Genomic DNA, 15,674 nt, shown 5'->3' on the forward strand with positions numbered 1-15,674 from the left:
AAAAATGCACTCGGCCCCCTTACAATGCTTTTGTCCCTCTGCTCTCTCACCCTGGAGCGCTGCCCAACACTCCTCTGCCTATTAAAACCCCTCTTGTTCATTATGATCGCTTTGTTTTCCATATTCTCTATGAAGTGGAGTCTATTCCTGGCTGGAATTCTTTGTTTCCTGTCTGATGTGTCCAAACTCTTGGTTTTTAACTGGAGGTGCAAAATGCTTTGTGGTTGATTAGTGGCATGCCTGCCTCTGACATTAAAATGGAAACTCCTTGAAGGCAGAAGTCCTGTGTTATCCATCTTAATGCAGTCACAGTGTCTTACCCATCACCCAGTAAACACGTACTAATTCACAAAACTAATTCACAAACTCACAGTTTTGTGAATGCATAATGGATGATAATGTAAAAAAAAAAAAAAAAAAAAAGTGGGTGAGGGAAAAGTGAGAGTGGGAAAAGGGGCAGAGAGGGGGAGAGAGAGAGATTTCTTAATCAGAGGCTCATACAAGCTCCCCAGTGCTTAATTAACTCAAACCTGTTCTTACTTTGAAATTAAAATACAGTCAAAGCTCTATATATGCTTCCAAAAGACTCATTGCATTTAATATGTGCTCAATATCTATCCCTATACCTGGGAGAGATTTACACTAACAAATGTAATAATATTTTACCTGAGTAAATATTTATGAGCTGCAATATTAGGCAGTCACATCAAGGGCTTGCAGAAGTACAGTATGTTGATTCTGGACATTATTTAGAGCATCCTGAATATACTGTCTTATATACAAGACAATACTCAAAAGCCTTTTCATTACAGGCCCAACAATTGGGAGACAAATGTTTGTATGCTCTTTGTCTCTACTATGGACACACACATGCACACAGGAGGAGAGAGGAAAAAAAATCCTCCAAATTACACAATCAATTTTCTCTTCCAAACATCCCTCTACAACATCCTCTCCTCCATACTCATGCAGCTTTGTAGAGAAGGCTCTGAGCCCCCAGCTCGTGAGTGTGATGTCTCCAGTGTGAGGTAATCCTATTACACTCATCACAATTACAGACCTGTGTCCCAAGCCTCCTGCTGACAGAAGGCTACCTCATCTCATTTCTAATTAAGAGCACAGAATTCTTCCCAAACCACCTTCATTATTACACACAGCGTGCTGGCCTCTTTCAGGCAATACTCTCACATTCTGGAAGAATCAACTGCCTCTTTGAAATCCAAGGTAACCACCCCAGAGTTAATGATGTCGATTAAAACCTTTTTCCTCCACTCAACAGATGAAGCCCATTTCCCCAGAACAACAATGGGAGTATAAGAAAAAGAAACCGTGGTTACAATAAAAAGATAATTAGAGAGATCATGTTTGGATTAAAAACAAACACATGTGCCAAGTAAACAAAAATCTTTTTTTTTTTTTGTCAGGGCCCCACGAGAGTCCTCCTGCCAGGTGTCGCTTCCTCTTGGACCTCAAAGCCGAAAGGTTGGCGCTGGGGCTCAAAAGCACACGCTCCACACCCTCTCCCCCAAAAATCTTATCTGACCAAGAGCCAAGGATCATATAAACCTTCTTAGCAAAGTATATGCTTACTTTAAAAAAATTGAAATAGTGTAATAACTTAACAGCAGCCAGACCTGTTTCCCTTTGACCAGAATACAGCTGAAAGCACAGAATGTGGACACATCAGAAAGCCAGCCTCTTCTGCAGCATCCTGCCTTCTATCAGAGACCCATCTCCTTAGATAACCTGCCCCAAGACTGGGGGAAGTGTCTCTTTCCTCTCTGCAATACGAATTGACCTCTTCATTTAACAGCAACCCCAAGAAAGGAATTGGAGTTAGGAAATCCCCAAGGTTGGTTTGGTTTCCTGTATTAGCATTCACTGAGGGCCCCAGGTCACTTTGATCCACTCTGACCCTGGTAGACAACAGCTGGTCCGCTTTATTCCACCCAATACCCTCCGGCGTGGTGATGCCTCAGGCAGAATAATACTAGCTGAGCAAAACCTCAGCATGTAAAAACGTATCATAAGGGTGCTTCTAATCAACGGGGCCCTGACAATTTCATCCACAACCTGTATTCCACGGCCTCAGTACAGGTACTGGTTAGCAGCTTATCATTTTTACAGACGTGATCCTTACAATAAGGCTCCAGAACCACAGCTTGTGGAAACCTGCTACGAAGGGGCTGGGTGGAGGGGAGGGAGGCTCAAAAGGGAGGGGGGGGCAGATGTATAACCATGGCTGATTTGCGGTGCTGTGCAGAAGATTAACACAACATTATAAAGCAATTTTCCTCCAATTAAAAAATAAATAAAAAATAAAAAGAATGCAAAATCCTGTTCCTCATTCCAGACCTATTAAATCCAAAACTCTAGAATAGAGCTCAGTACTCTGCAGTTTAACAAGACTTCCAGGCGATTCTGGTGCATATTGAAGTTTGAAAATACAGCAAAAGTCACTTAAAGCGTTACCTTGCATCTACTCTTGACCGTCTCTAACATAGTCATCATACAGCTACTAGGACTGTTTTCTTGAAGTGTGAACCTGATTCCCTCATTCTCTCTCTGTCCCTCCTCTCCTTCCCTTACCCCCTCCCCGATCCTTTCCTAAAACCCTTCAGTGAGAGTGATGCTGGTGATCCGGCCTGGCCTTCATCTAATACAGTTCAAACTTCCTAGAGACAGCCAGCTAAGCCTTTCACCATCTGGCCCCAACCGACCTTTCCAAAGTCGCTTCTTTCCACTCCCCCGTGGGCACTCTGTGCTCAGGCCACGACGCACCTCCTGCTGTCCCATGAAAAGGCCGTGCTTCTGGAGGAATCTGTGCTTTGTTCATGCTGTTTTCTCTGCTCAGAATGACCTCCTGCACCCCATCTGCTGGGCAAACTCTCTCTCATCCTATTAGACTCTTCCTAAGCATCATTCCCCTCTCTGAGGCCACTTCATTCATCTTCACTTCTCCCTTCATGCCTCCAAGTCAAGTCGACAATGTTTCTGTTATTGCACAATTCAATGGAAAAATCTGAACTGTTATGCTACATGGTAGTCCATTTACATAACTCTCTCACTCACTCTGGCTTCCCTGATGGCTCAGTGGTATAGAATCTGCCTGCCAAAGCAGGAGACGCAGGTTTGATCCCTGGGTTGGGAAGATCCCCTGGAGAAGGAAATGGCAACCCACTCCAGTAATCTTGCCTGGGAAACCCCATGGACAGAGGAGCCTGGGCTACAGTCCACGGGGTCGCAAAGAGTCAGACATGGCTGAATGACTAAACATCAGCAGCTCCCTCACTTGCCTGAACTCTTCAGAGGACTTGTGGTGGGGCGGGGGGGGGGGGGGGGGCGGGGCAGGAGTATTTGGGTAGATTACTTATATTTTTATATCCTTAACTGACTATATGTTAGACATTTATTAAGAGTTCCAATTACTATTTGAGTGAATAGACTTTTGAACACCTTCTATTTACAACACTGCTATGCTAATGAGTTTCCACTTTTATCCCTATTTTACAGATGGAAGAACTGAGCCTCAGAAATGTTAAATAACTTTGTTAGCTAGTAGTAAAAGGCACAGTTGATTCAAGAGCAGGTCTTTGAGATGCTAAAGATGGTGCTTCCTCAACTAAACCAGTGTTTTCCCAAATAAACTCAAGACAGAGTGATGACATACAGACATGTCTTCCTTGACATGTTTTCACATTGTCGGTACATATAATTCCCGTTATATGAATTAAAGACTCATGATTGAGATAATGTATGAAGCCAAATAATGGATGTACAAAGTCAAATATTTCTGAGCCTCAATTTCTTCGTCTGTAAAGAGACTTTGTTATATATTACTGATATTATTATTATTATTAGCCATTACTGGTGGATCAGATGGTAAAGAATCTGCCTTCAGTGCGGGAGACCTTGGTTAAACCCCTGGGTCTGGAAGATCCCCTAGAGGAGGGCATGGCAACCTACTCCAGTATTCTTGCCTGGAGAATCCCATGGACAGAGGAGCCTGGGGGGCTATGGTCCACGGGGCCTCAAAGAGTCAGACACGAGTGAGCAACTAAGCATGTCACAACCTTTAGCCATAATAATCTGATTTTGAACTGGGTTCTTCGTGTTTGATTATGCTGTTTCAGTAACTTAGCTCAGTTCTGGGCATGTTCGTGGTGCTCTTTAAAATTTATTTAACTGACTGTTTGCTATTGCAATTGTGTCAATTCTCATTAAAAATGTTTTGACTGAATAAGGGTATGAAGCTGACAACAAAGTCTCTCTCCTTGATGAATATTTAATTCCAGTTTAGATTTGCCAATCAAAATTCATAAAGACGGTTGGAAACTGACTTTTTATCTTTATAACTAGTCATGTATATTATATTTTCCCAATTTTAACTTTAGTCTGTGCAGCTGAACCATCACAGCAGTTATTATCACTGTCATAGTTGTTTTACTTCAGACTCTCAAATTAATAAGTGCTAAGGAAGAATTTAATTAGCTGAAACCTAAATTGTCATTATTAATTTACTAGTTACATTACAATACCTTGTAAAACATTTATGCTGCAGTAAACGGAGCACCTACTTTCCAATGATCACGTGGCATAGCTAATTTACTATACAACTATATTTAATTACTAATCTTAGTAAAGCTAATAGTACTTACCCAAATTACATTACTTACAACAAAATGCTTCAATCATTACGTCAAATGTTATAAAAATCTCATCAAAGAAATAACAGAAGTTCAGGCATGTTTAAGTACCTCTGAAACATTCTTAGAATAGAATTTCTTAACAGGTAAATGGAACTATTGTAAATTAATCAGAGTTTTAGGAAGGTCCAGTGGGGAAAGCCTGAAGGTTTAGACATCTAGACTATCAGATGGGTAGACAGTTTCTGTTTGGGATGATGAAAAGTTCTAGAAATGGATGTAAACTTAAGTGGTTAAAATGGTAAATTTTATGTTATGTGTATTTTATCACAATAGACACACAGACTATCAAAATTAGACTACATTCAAGCTTGATAGTCTGTGTGTCTATTGTAGTCCTCATCCACTACACAATGTATTCCTTGAACACTGCGTAGGCTATGCTCACTGCCACATCCCAGCTTCCTGGCATATTGTAAGACACATATTTAATGAATAAATTTATGGGTTGTTAATTTTTTTTGCCAAGTACTTGAAGTTAATGTTCAATTTCTTTAAAGTAAAGAAAATAGTTCTACTGCAGAAAGGGATGCTATTGGCTCAGTCAGTGAAGAAACTATATAAATTAGAAATAGGTGGGATATGGAAAAAGAGGCAATACACATTCTAGAACATTAAATGTTAATTAGAAATAAAAGTAAGCTGACTCCAGTATTTGAGTGTTCTCATATCCATTGAACAGGCCCTAAGAGCACAGAAACACATGGAAATATCTATATCACTGAGCAACTAATAGCAATGACGGATATTGAGTCCTTTCCAAAAGCAGAGCTGGTGCTTTGGGAAGACAGAAGTTCATTATACTAATTAAAGGCTCTTGCCCTACCTCCTCAGAGAATGTTCTCTTGGGTAGATATCAAGGCAGACACCCTTGGGTAGATGATTTTCAAATTAATGACTCAACAACCAAATGGCAGTAATCCTAGCATCTCTGGTGAGATCAACTGCCTATATCACAGCTACAGATAAGAGTCACCTTCCAAAAGCAGGGCTCAGGAAAGCTCAGAGTCATTGCACTTAGGCAGAGGTTTGCTTGCCCATCCATACAGATGTGGAGCACAAGATTTTGAGGCAGTTCAACATGGCTATACTCCAAGTCAAAAATCAGAGTCACAACATGGGGTGGAGGAATTGGCTACTCATTTGTGAGGTTTCACAGAACTGCAGTCACCCCAAAATTGTTTTTAAAGAATGACCTCTCTCTTCATATGTATTTAAAATCACCTAACTGTTATGCCTTTACACCACAAATAACTTCCTCACTCGGTCTTCATAACGACCCTCTGAGAGAGGGCCCATTATTCCTGCTTTATATGGGAGGAAACTGAAGCACAGGAAAGTTTAAATAACTTGCTCAAATTCCCACAACCAGAAGCAAATCTGGGACTTGAACCCAGCTTTCTGGAAGTCTAGTTCCAGAAACTGTGTTCTTAAACATACCACTCTTCTGTCCCAATGTATCTTAACAGAAATATTAAAAATAAGCAGAGTTTCCTTAGGACATTTTTTTTTCTTTCTTAGAAGGACACTATGCATGTCCACATGTGTTACCAAAGAGCATAATCAGACCAGGTGGGTTTTATTCTAATCCTGGAAAGCAGGGCTCTATGAATAAGATCTATGCCAGGTGGTTTGCAATCAGGCATGATCCTGTCGCTCTAGAATGCTAAGATTCAGCAAAAAAAAAAAAAAAAAAGCACAGAGGGTTTGGCAAGGCAGAAGAAATAAATGTTATTTATCCTACTGAAGCTCACCTGCAAATTTCTTTAATCTTACATGTTTCATTTTTTCCTAACCTATACCTGAACTTCCTTAGCATACAGACCATGGCTTGATCATTTCTGTATTCTTCATAAATCCCAGCATAGTATTCGGAGAAGGCAATGGTAACCCCCTCCAGTACTCTTGCCTGGAAAATACCATGGATGGAGGAACCTGGTAGGCTGCAGTCCATGGGGTCGCTAAGAGTCGGACACTACTGAGCAACTTCACTTTCGCTTTTCACTTTCATGCATTGGAGAAGGAAATGGCAACCCACTCCAGTATTCTTGCCTGGAGAATCCCAGGGACAGAGGAGCCTGGTGGGCTGCCATCTACGGGGTCACACAGAGTCGGACACGACTGAAGTGACTTAGCAGCAGCAGCAGCATAGTAGTAGTAGTAGTGGAGTTCAAAAGTCTTTATTCAATACCAAGGGACAAATAAGCATTGTTGAATTGCTAATTGCCTTAGAAGGCCAAAGAATGCGCATCTACTTGGATTTTATTCTACTGGGGCCAGCCTGGGGTCAATCTGGAGACGTGAAAAAAAAATATGACTTTGAAACTGCTGAGGACAACCAGACAGGTGAATTGTAGGAAACCAGGAGAGAAAAAGCATAAATTAATCTGAAATGTATTTAAATTTGTTTTCTAAAATGCATGGTGCAGTTCATAACTGCCAACAAGCACCGTTTCATTATGCTGCACTTCATCCTGCTTTGCTCAAAATACTGGAGAAATGACAGATACTAAAAGAAATTCTTACTTGTGTATCACATAAGCCATTTCCATTGAGCTCTTGCAAATTCTAGAGATATGCTAGGGGAAAAATACAACTTTAATAAAATAATGGATCATATCTGAATTAAACATGATATTCAAAATGTTACACTTGGGGAGTTAACAGAATGTTATATGCTGAGAGAGCAAGAAGAGAAAATGTCCTATAACATCCCATACCCTCCATAAATTAAATCTGAGAACATTAGAAATGGTGATAACAATGAAAAGGATTACTTATGGAATAAAAATGGAAAACAGAAAGAGATTAGTGAAGATATTTTCCTCTAAAAATCTCAAACTGCATCTTAGAGCAGAGGTAATAAAGATGGTTATTTCTAAGAAACAGATCCAAAGTGGCTCCATTCAATTCACAGCAGGAACCTCCAAAGTAGCAATTAATGCAACCACTGGTGTGGAATTGTTTTCCAAAAGCCGTCTTGTTGGATGACTTTTTTTTTTTTTTTTAATGGAAGCAGGGCTCAGAAGTCAAGATGAATTTGGATCAATTATTCACTGAAAATATCAAAGTGTTATTAATACCACCATCCAATATGAATACAACTGAAAATCCTTTTGGTGAAATGGAAGGAACCTGTCAGCAGCTGTTTAACTTAGACTCCAAGGGCAATGCTCGAAACTCCTTGAGATCTGATCCTGGGACGTGAATGTAGGGGCGCTCATCTCAATGGTGTGCAGAGCCACTAGGTGTCCTGTTAGAAGGAGGGAGAGACTGGCAATCAGATCTGGGTTCAAATCTCAAAGCGCTGGCTTCCAGCAATTAACACTGTGCAGAAACTCTCCCAGTCTCACGCTGTATGGAGACTCAGAGACAAGGGAAATATTGTGGCCCTGTGCTTAAGCATGCAGGCTCAGACACAGGCTGCTGGGGTTCAAATCCTGGTTCCTGAACTCGCTAATTGTGCGTCTGTGTGCACCTTAATTGACCTTTCTGTGCTTCATCTGTGTTTAGTCCATTGGATCATTGGAGGGTTAGTTGAGTTAGAAAATGTATAATCTTAGAGTCGTGACCTGTGATTATAATAAGGGCTCAGTAAGTGGTCATTAATGTTACTACTATCATTTACAAAAGTCATGTTCTTTCAGGTTATGAAATTCAGTGTAACACTGCATGGAGCTCTTGCTTTCCTCTTTTTCCCCCCCAGACCTAAAATAAAGCTCTAAAGGGGACGTGATACAGTTATCAGCTGGGAGATGAGCTCCTTGACTCATCCCGTACAAGTTCTTTCACTTCAGATGAGAAGTAATGTGCCTTGACTGACATTCACCAAACATAGAAAATCTCTCTCAAAAATTCAGTGTGTTTTGAGAGAGTGGAGGTGTGGGAAAGAAGGTGGTGGGGTGCTATTTATAAGGATTACCTAGGATTCATTTATTAAAAAGAAAGAGAAACCTAGAATTCCCTCATAGTCAGCATACTCAGTTTTCACTTATGATGGTCTCTTCAGCAACTTCTCCTCCTCTGCCCCTGCTGCCTAATCAGCGGCAGAGATATAGTTTCCCTAGTCTATAAAACCAGGATGGGAGGGCAAGTCCATTCTGAAACCCTAGGGGGTAGTAGAGTAAGCTGCTGCTGCTGCTAAGTCGCTTCAGTCGTGTCTGACTCTGTGCGACCCCATAGACGGCAGCCCACCAGGCTCCCCTGTCCCTGGGATTCTCCAGGCAAGAACACTGGAGTGGGTTGCCATTTCCTTCTCCAGTGCATGAAAGTGAAAAGTGAAAGTGAAGTCACTCAGTTGTGTCCGACTCTTAGCGACCCCATGGACTGCAGCCTACCAGGCTCCTCCATCCATGGGATTTGCCAGGCAAGAGTACTGGAGTGAAAAGGAGTCATTAATGCAAAAGTTATCAAAAGCTGCTTGGCATCCTTTCTATAACAACGCAGAGTATTGAAATGAACAGAAGGAAGAAATGGATGCAGAGGGAAGGAAGGAAGGAAAAGGAAGGAAGGAGAGAAGTAAGCAAGGGAGGAAGGGGAGGAAAGACAGGGAGGGAGGAAAGGAAATACCAAGTGTCCCAAAGGACTAGACACTTTGCATGCAATTTTTAATTGAATCAGAAAACCATGCAAGGATGCTTATCACTATTTTTAACATGTGAGAACACTCGTAATTAAAAAGATGCATTTATTTGCTTAAGGTCACCCAACCAGTAAGGTGTTGAGTCAAATTCAAACTTGACCCTGTGGTCTTCCACTGCATCCTCTTCTTCTTAGATGTTCCAACAAGAGGATTCACAAAATGTATGAAGGAAAGAGGTCAGTAAAGATGACAAAGACTTTATCCAACGAGCTTTGAAAACAATGAAATTAGTCTTAAGTCAGAATGGTGTTCAGAGAAAACAAAAAAATATTTTTCTTATTCTCTTATGCCCTCCCAAGTATCACCCCCTCCAGTTCTCCCACCTCCAATACCTTTTCCTCTCCCACAGTACATCAGCTTCCACCCTCCCCATGCTAGTGAGTCACCAAAACTTTCCATGTGAAACGACAGTTTGATACCACTAGGGCCATGAACACGTGGACACTGACTTCCTAACTTGGACAGTGCTCATTTCATCATACTTTGCTATAATCTTCGAGGAAAGGTCAGAAGCTCTCCTCAAAGTAAAAACGTTCTCCCATAGAGAAACGTTCTCCTGTAGAGAACTGTAGAGCTGATGCAAAACAATCCTCTTTATAAATTAGAGTAACCTAGAGCAACAAGGAGGTGGTCAAAGGAAGAATAGTATTTGATGAGTTCTATTTTATATTCATATTTTAAATTTGCTGGCTGAATAGTTAGCAAATTTGATAAAATATGTTGCTTTCTTGGTTAGACCACAGAACATGAAAACAAGCACAGTGATCCCCTAAAAGCAGCTCATTTCTTCCCTTTAGCTTCTACATCATACCCTTTTCCTTACTATATTTTTAATTTTAATAACCCTTCCTAGCAGATATTGGCACTGCAGAAGCTTTGTATTTATTAGAATTAAATTCTTTGGATTAAATAAAGTACTAAACTGGTAACATATTTCTCCCTTACAATTACACTTTGGCCCTGGGCACTACAAAATGAACATCACCTTGTAAGGCCATCATAACATCAGGGTTTATTAGTTTGCTCAGGCTGCCATCACAAAATGCCACAGACTGGGTGGTTGAAACAACAGAACACACTTCCTCACACTTCTGGAGGACAAGAAGTCCAAGATCAAGGTTTTGGCAGGGTTTGATTTCTAGTAAGAGAGCTCTTCCTGGACTTGCAGATGGCTCCTTTTTTGTTATATCCTCACATGGTAGAGAGAGAGACACATAGATCTCTTTCCTCTTGTAAAGCCACTAATCCTATTAGATTAAGACCTCACTATTATAATCTCAATTAACCTTAATTATCTCCTAAAAGCCTTATCTCCATTCTCCTAGATCACACTGGGGGTTAGGGCTTTAAAACAAGGATGAAAGAGAAAGTGAAGTCGCTCAGTCATGTCCCACTCTTGGCGACCCCATGGACTGTAGCCTACCAGGCTCCTCTGTCCATGGGATTTTCCAGGCAATAGTCCTGGAGTGGACTGCCATTTCCTTCTCCAAAACAAGGATGCTGCTACTGCTAAATCGCTTCAATCATGTCCGACTCTGTGCAACCCCACAGACAGCAGCCCACCAGGCTCCCCTGTCCCTGGGATTCTCCAGGCAAGAACACTGGAGTGGGTTGCCATTTCCTTCTCCAATGCAGGAAAGTGAAAAGTGAAAGTGAAGTCGCTCAGTTGTGCCTGACTCTTAGCGACCCCATGGACTGCAGGCTACCAGGCTCCTCTGTCCACGGGATTTGCCAGGCAAAAGTACTGGAGTGGGGTGCCATTGCCTTCTCCAAAAACAAGGATGAGGGAGACACAATTCAGTCCACAACAAACAGGGCAAGGATACTCTACATAACTAGAATTTACAGATTAAGAAAGTACAAGTAATAAACATTCCATGCTCAGACATAAACCTGTAATCTTTTGGCATGTGGGACAAAGCAGCTGGAAAACGTTACAGTTTGACATCTCCTTGGTGGTGGTTAAAGAGAACTCGAATTCTGCTGGCTACTGTTTGTTTCACTTCTGTGTTTGTGGCAAGGAGAGAGAAAGCAAGGGGCAGGAGCCTTCAGCCCCAGGGCTGTAAAGTGTCTCCTATTCCCTTTTCTTTAAAAGGCAGTAAAGAGAAGTCCCCGTGTATCTCTTACTTTGCTTCCACCTTGAAATTCGGTAGATTCTCCATTATATTCTTCTATCTAATGGTTAAAGACACTGTTGGCCTTTTGTATACATTGATTTGACATGAATTTTATTAGTTTTGCTTCGTGCTGGCCATTGTGCTAGGTGCTGAGAGTACAAAGACGAACGAGATCAAATCCTTTCCTTTAAAGACTCGGCAGACTCTTAGAGCAAATCAGGATTAGAATTCAAAGAACCTGAGAATTGGAAGGAATTTGGTTGCAGATGAAGAACTCAGGCCCAGAGAGATTAAGAGACTTTAGCCAAGGTGGCACAGATGGTTGGGACAGGGCCAGTTAACATACAGGCCTACTGACCCCTAACTAGGTCTTGTTCCTGTGCAGCTCAGACATTCAGCCAGGGTTTCTTTAGAGCTTACTATGTCCCAGGTACCCTGCGGGGGGCGGGGCAGAATTTAATGATTTAATAATTTATTTGGGAAAACGATTAGTTAAAATTAGTTAATACTACAAGGCATGGTTATTCCATTAACCACATAAATATACATACACAAATAATAAAATGTGTACGTTATCTGATTATTAAATTTATCTCTACAATGATCATCACTGCTAGATGGGAAAGCTTCCCTTACATCTTCATCACCCAGTATAATAAACACCACTGAATGATACCAGGTAGAGGAAGACCATTCAAAAGGTACATTGAGGGTATACAAATCAGAGCAAACAAAAACAATCCACAACTAAAATCATGTAACCTGGACTGAAGGCACTCTCTGGATGGCTCCTGGAGAACCCTTGAGAAGAAATCGGTCTTCTAGCTAGCCACATAGTTACTCAAAAGAGATCAAGCACAGGTTGATGAGAAGATGGCTGTTGTGTTGGTCTAGTCTTTCTCCACGTCACTGTCTCACTCAATCCAAGATCAATTTAAAAAGCACAGAGTCTTGAGTGGTTAGGGTGACAGGCTCTGACCTGGCTGAATTCACTGGTACCACTACTTATGACCTTGGGCAAATTCTGTCACATGCTATACCTCAGTTTCTTCCTCTGTAGGATGGGGGCTAATAACAAGATTATCTTACAAGGTCTTAGGATTAAATGAGATGAGGGCATGTCATAGTGTTTGAGTGAACTGCTCAATAAAGAGGCACTGGCAACAACAATTTGCAGTGGTCGTCTTTCCAGCCCACTCTGTCCCTCCTCCATCTTCACCATTTCTCTGATCCTTTGCCTCCGTCTCCCTCCCTACCCTGCTTGCAGCTGTGCCTTGGACTTTTCCAAGGTGGCCATCCATTCTGGGACCTCGGAACAGCTGCTACTGTCCATTTTGCTGCTTGCTTCCCCTGCCAGGTGACAGGGGAGAACGGCAGGGCTGCATTTAGCATGGACAAACACCTGTCCTCTCTGTCACTACAGCCAGACGGACACTGGCGCTGAGTCATGCTGCTGCTCACGACCGATGAGCTCTCAGAAGCTCTGAGAGAGAGACCTGAGAGGACAATCTGTCCATCCCTCTCTCCAGGTCAGGCTACTCTTCAATCTGCCAGGAGGCAAAAATAGACACAGGAAGATTCTATCATTCACGGAGAACTGAAGAATCTTCAACATCAGGACATTTCTTCTTGTGCCTAAGCTCAATTTCAGATTCTGCATTTAAATTCACTTCTTATATTTATCTTTCATAGGTAAAAATAAACTTGATATCTAGGTCACTGCAAATATATACATATATATAGTATAATATACAGCATACAATATGCAGTATCCTGTGTATCCATACAGAGTACTGCTTACTAATTAAGAGACTGAGCTCTATGATTAGCCACCCAGTCTAATCCCAGCCACCTACTGGTGATGTGGTTTTGTTCTAAAAATTAATAAGAGTGATGTTCTCACTAGATCCTTGTATAAGCACAGTTCTCAGTTCATAGAAAGAATTCAACAGATGTTAACTATTGTTGTTGTTTAGACATATAAATACATAGTGAGAAGCCAGGGGGCTTCTTAAAGATTTGTTTTGCAACCTAAATGGCTCCAGTTTGATTGTGGCTTTTAATCAGTTTCTTCTATAACCTTATTTTTCATTTTCTATTTATTTACTTTCCTAAATTCAGAACCATCTACATAATGCTCGTTGACTCCAGTCAGCACAGGAAAAAATGTATATCTTAGAACTAATAGATTTCCCTATGCAAATTATTATTATGATTTGCAAAGAAATAAGGGATTTGTTAGCAAGTATAACCTTTAAACATTTTACTTATATTAACTCATTTAATCCTCAAAATAAACCCATTCATTATTCTTTCAGCGTTGTCATACTTCATTGATTCTAAAAATAAACTATTTTCCCACATTTTAACATCTCTGAAAGCATTGAAATCTTGTGGTTGATATGTTATAGTTGCATTGACAATCTTTTTTTTTCTTTGTAATAGATGAAAAAAATGATATACCTTGCAAATGAGGACAATCCACAGTCAATGAAATAGGATATGAGATATTCCAGGCATTCTTTTAGGTCCCAGAGATATGGTGCAAAAGACTGCACAGTCTTTCATTTCATAGAATCCACTTTCTAATGAGAAATAAGGATGATAACAACTAATATACAAGCGGCTGTAGGAACCGATGCAAGATTCATCTTGGGCTTGCAGGGGCCAGGGAAAGTTTCCCACTGATGATGAAGTCATCTAAGTTTAGAGTCAGGAGATGGCTGCTGCTGCTGCTAAGTCACTTCAGTCGTGTCTGACTCTGTGCGACCCCATAGATGGCAGCCCACCAGGCTCCCCCATCCGTGGGATTCTCCAGGCAAGAACACTGGAGTGGGTTGCCATTTCCTTCTCCAATGCATGAAAGTGAAAAGTGAAAGTGAAGTTGCTCAGTCGTGTCCGACTCTTAGCGACCCCATGGACTGCAACCTACCAGGCTCCTCCATCCATGGAATTTTCCAAGCAAGAGTACTGGAGTGGGGTGCCATCGCCTTCTCCGCAGGAGATGGCTAGTGGGTCACTAGTCAGTCAAAGAGGATAAGCAAAACCTGAGAAGCTAGAAAAAGCATGAGACATTCAGGAATTTGAATATAGTTCAGAATGCTGATTTAGAGCAGCGGAAAAAAGCAGAGGCTGTATCACGATAGGCCAGGTAGACTTGGCAAGCAAATTGGAGGGTATCCTGAGACACTGGGGTTCTGCCAAAGCACAGGTGTTACTTCTATTTGGAAAAGAGCTGGTTTCAGGCTAAATAACAAAGAACGAGACTATAATTCCCTCTAATTCCTCACCTTAAACCCAATGTTCTTTATTGCCCCACCAGCAACCACCCAGAACAGTAGGCTCTCTTGTTAGCCATATTGACAGCAAATGCATTACTACATTTCCCCTTATTTTGGTTTCTGTTGAATTGGTGTGTTTGGATTAGATGGAGAGGAGGCTAGAACCAGTGAACTGGTTCTTAAAGAATTCTCCAAGGTGAATATTGCCTAGTGTCAGAATGCTCATGCTCAGTTATACCACTCACAGGATATACTTCAGTGCCAAGCCCATCCACAGTTGTGTCTATTAGATGATGGATATTGATGCCAGTCTTTTCTAAATGCATCATGCATTTACTTTCCGTGGCATATGCTTAAAAGTAAAAATATAAAAATTAAAAGCAAAGCTATGCAGAAGTGAAGGTTCACAACTTCAAGTGTTTTATACTCTTGTATATAATTATGCCATCAGAAATTCCAGTTCAATTTATCTTAAAGCTGCCTTTTTAAAGTAATACAACTAGAGACTGACTAAATTAAGCAATGTAAGTTGAAATGTGGCAAACAGGCATACAAGACACTAATTTCTGAATTACATGGGGTCAAAAAAAAAAAAAAGATTTGAATGAAGGTATTCTATTGCAGCCAGACAGTCTTGATTTCATATCACATTAAAAATCATTTCATTCACAGAATTTGTTGGTATGCACATACTGTCTTTTTAAAGAATAGCAAAGAGCCTTTTTTTTTTTTTTTAGAACAATGACAATGTGAATTAGTTAATATCTTTGACTTAGTCTAAAAAGAGTGTGTCTACAGTTGCCTAGCATTTAAGTGTGGTTTTTTCTGACAAAAGATATCTTTGGTTTTTACAGGATAAACAATGAATACAAATGCCATTGTTTAGCTTACAATAATATAACAAGTACTAGTAGTTAAAAGGACTAAT

At 40.9% G+C, this 15,674-nt stretch overlaps 1 protein-coding gene and 1 long non-coding RNA gene across 14 annotated transcripts in view; both read right to left on the bottom strand.

Annotated features, from left to right (window-relative positions):
- DLG2 (discs large MAGUK scaffold protein 2) overlaps positions 1-15,674 on the bottom strand; it is a 2,318,993-nt gene that overhangs the window by 1,071,645 nt on the left and 1,231,674 nt on the right. The gene's annotated exons all lie outside the window — the stretch shown is intronic.
- On the bottom strand, positions 9,377-14,214 carry LOC113886303. Its single transcript, XR_003509408.1, has 2 exons — positions 13,929-14,214; positions 9,377-9,558 (listed from the first exon to the last, which is right to left on the bottom strand). It is a non-coding gene; the product is annotated as an uncharacterized LOC113886303 (long non-coding RNA).

This window comes from Bos indicus x Bos taurus, chromosome 29 (genome assembly GCF_003369695.1).
Source record: "Bos indicus x Bos taurus breed Angus x Brahman F1 hybrid chromosome 29, Bos_hybrid_MaternalHap_v2.0, whole genome shotgun sequence".
Taxonomy (NCBI): domain Eukaryota; kingdom Metazoa; phylum Chordata; class Mammalia; order Artiodactyla; family Bovidae; genus Bos; species Bos indicus x Bos taurus.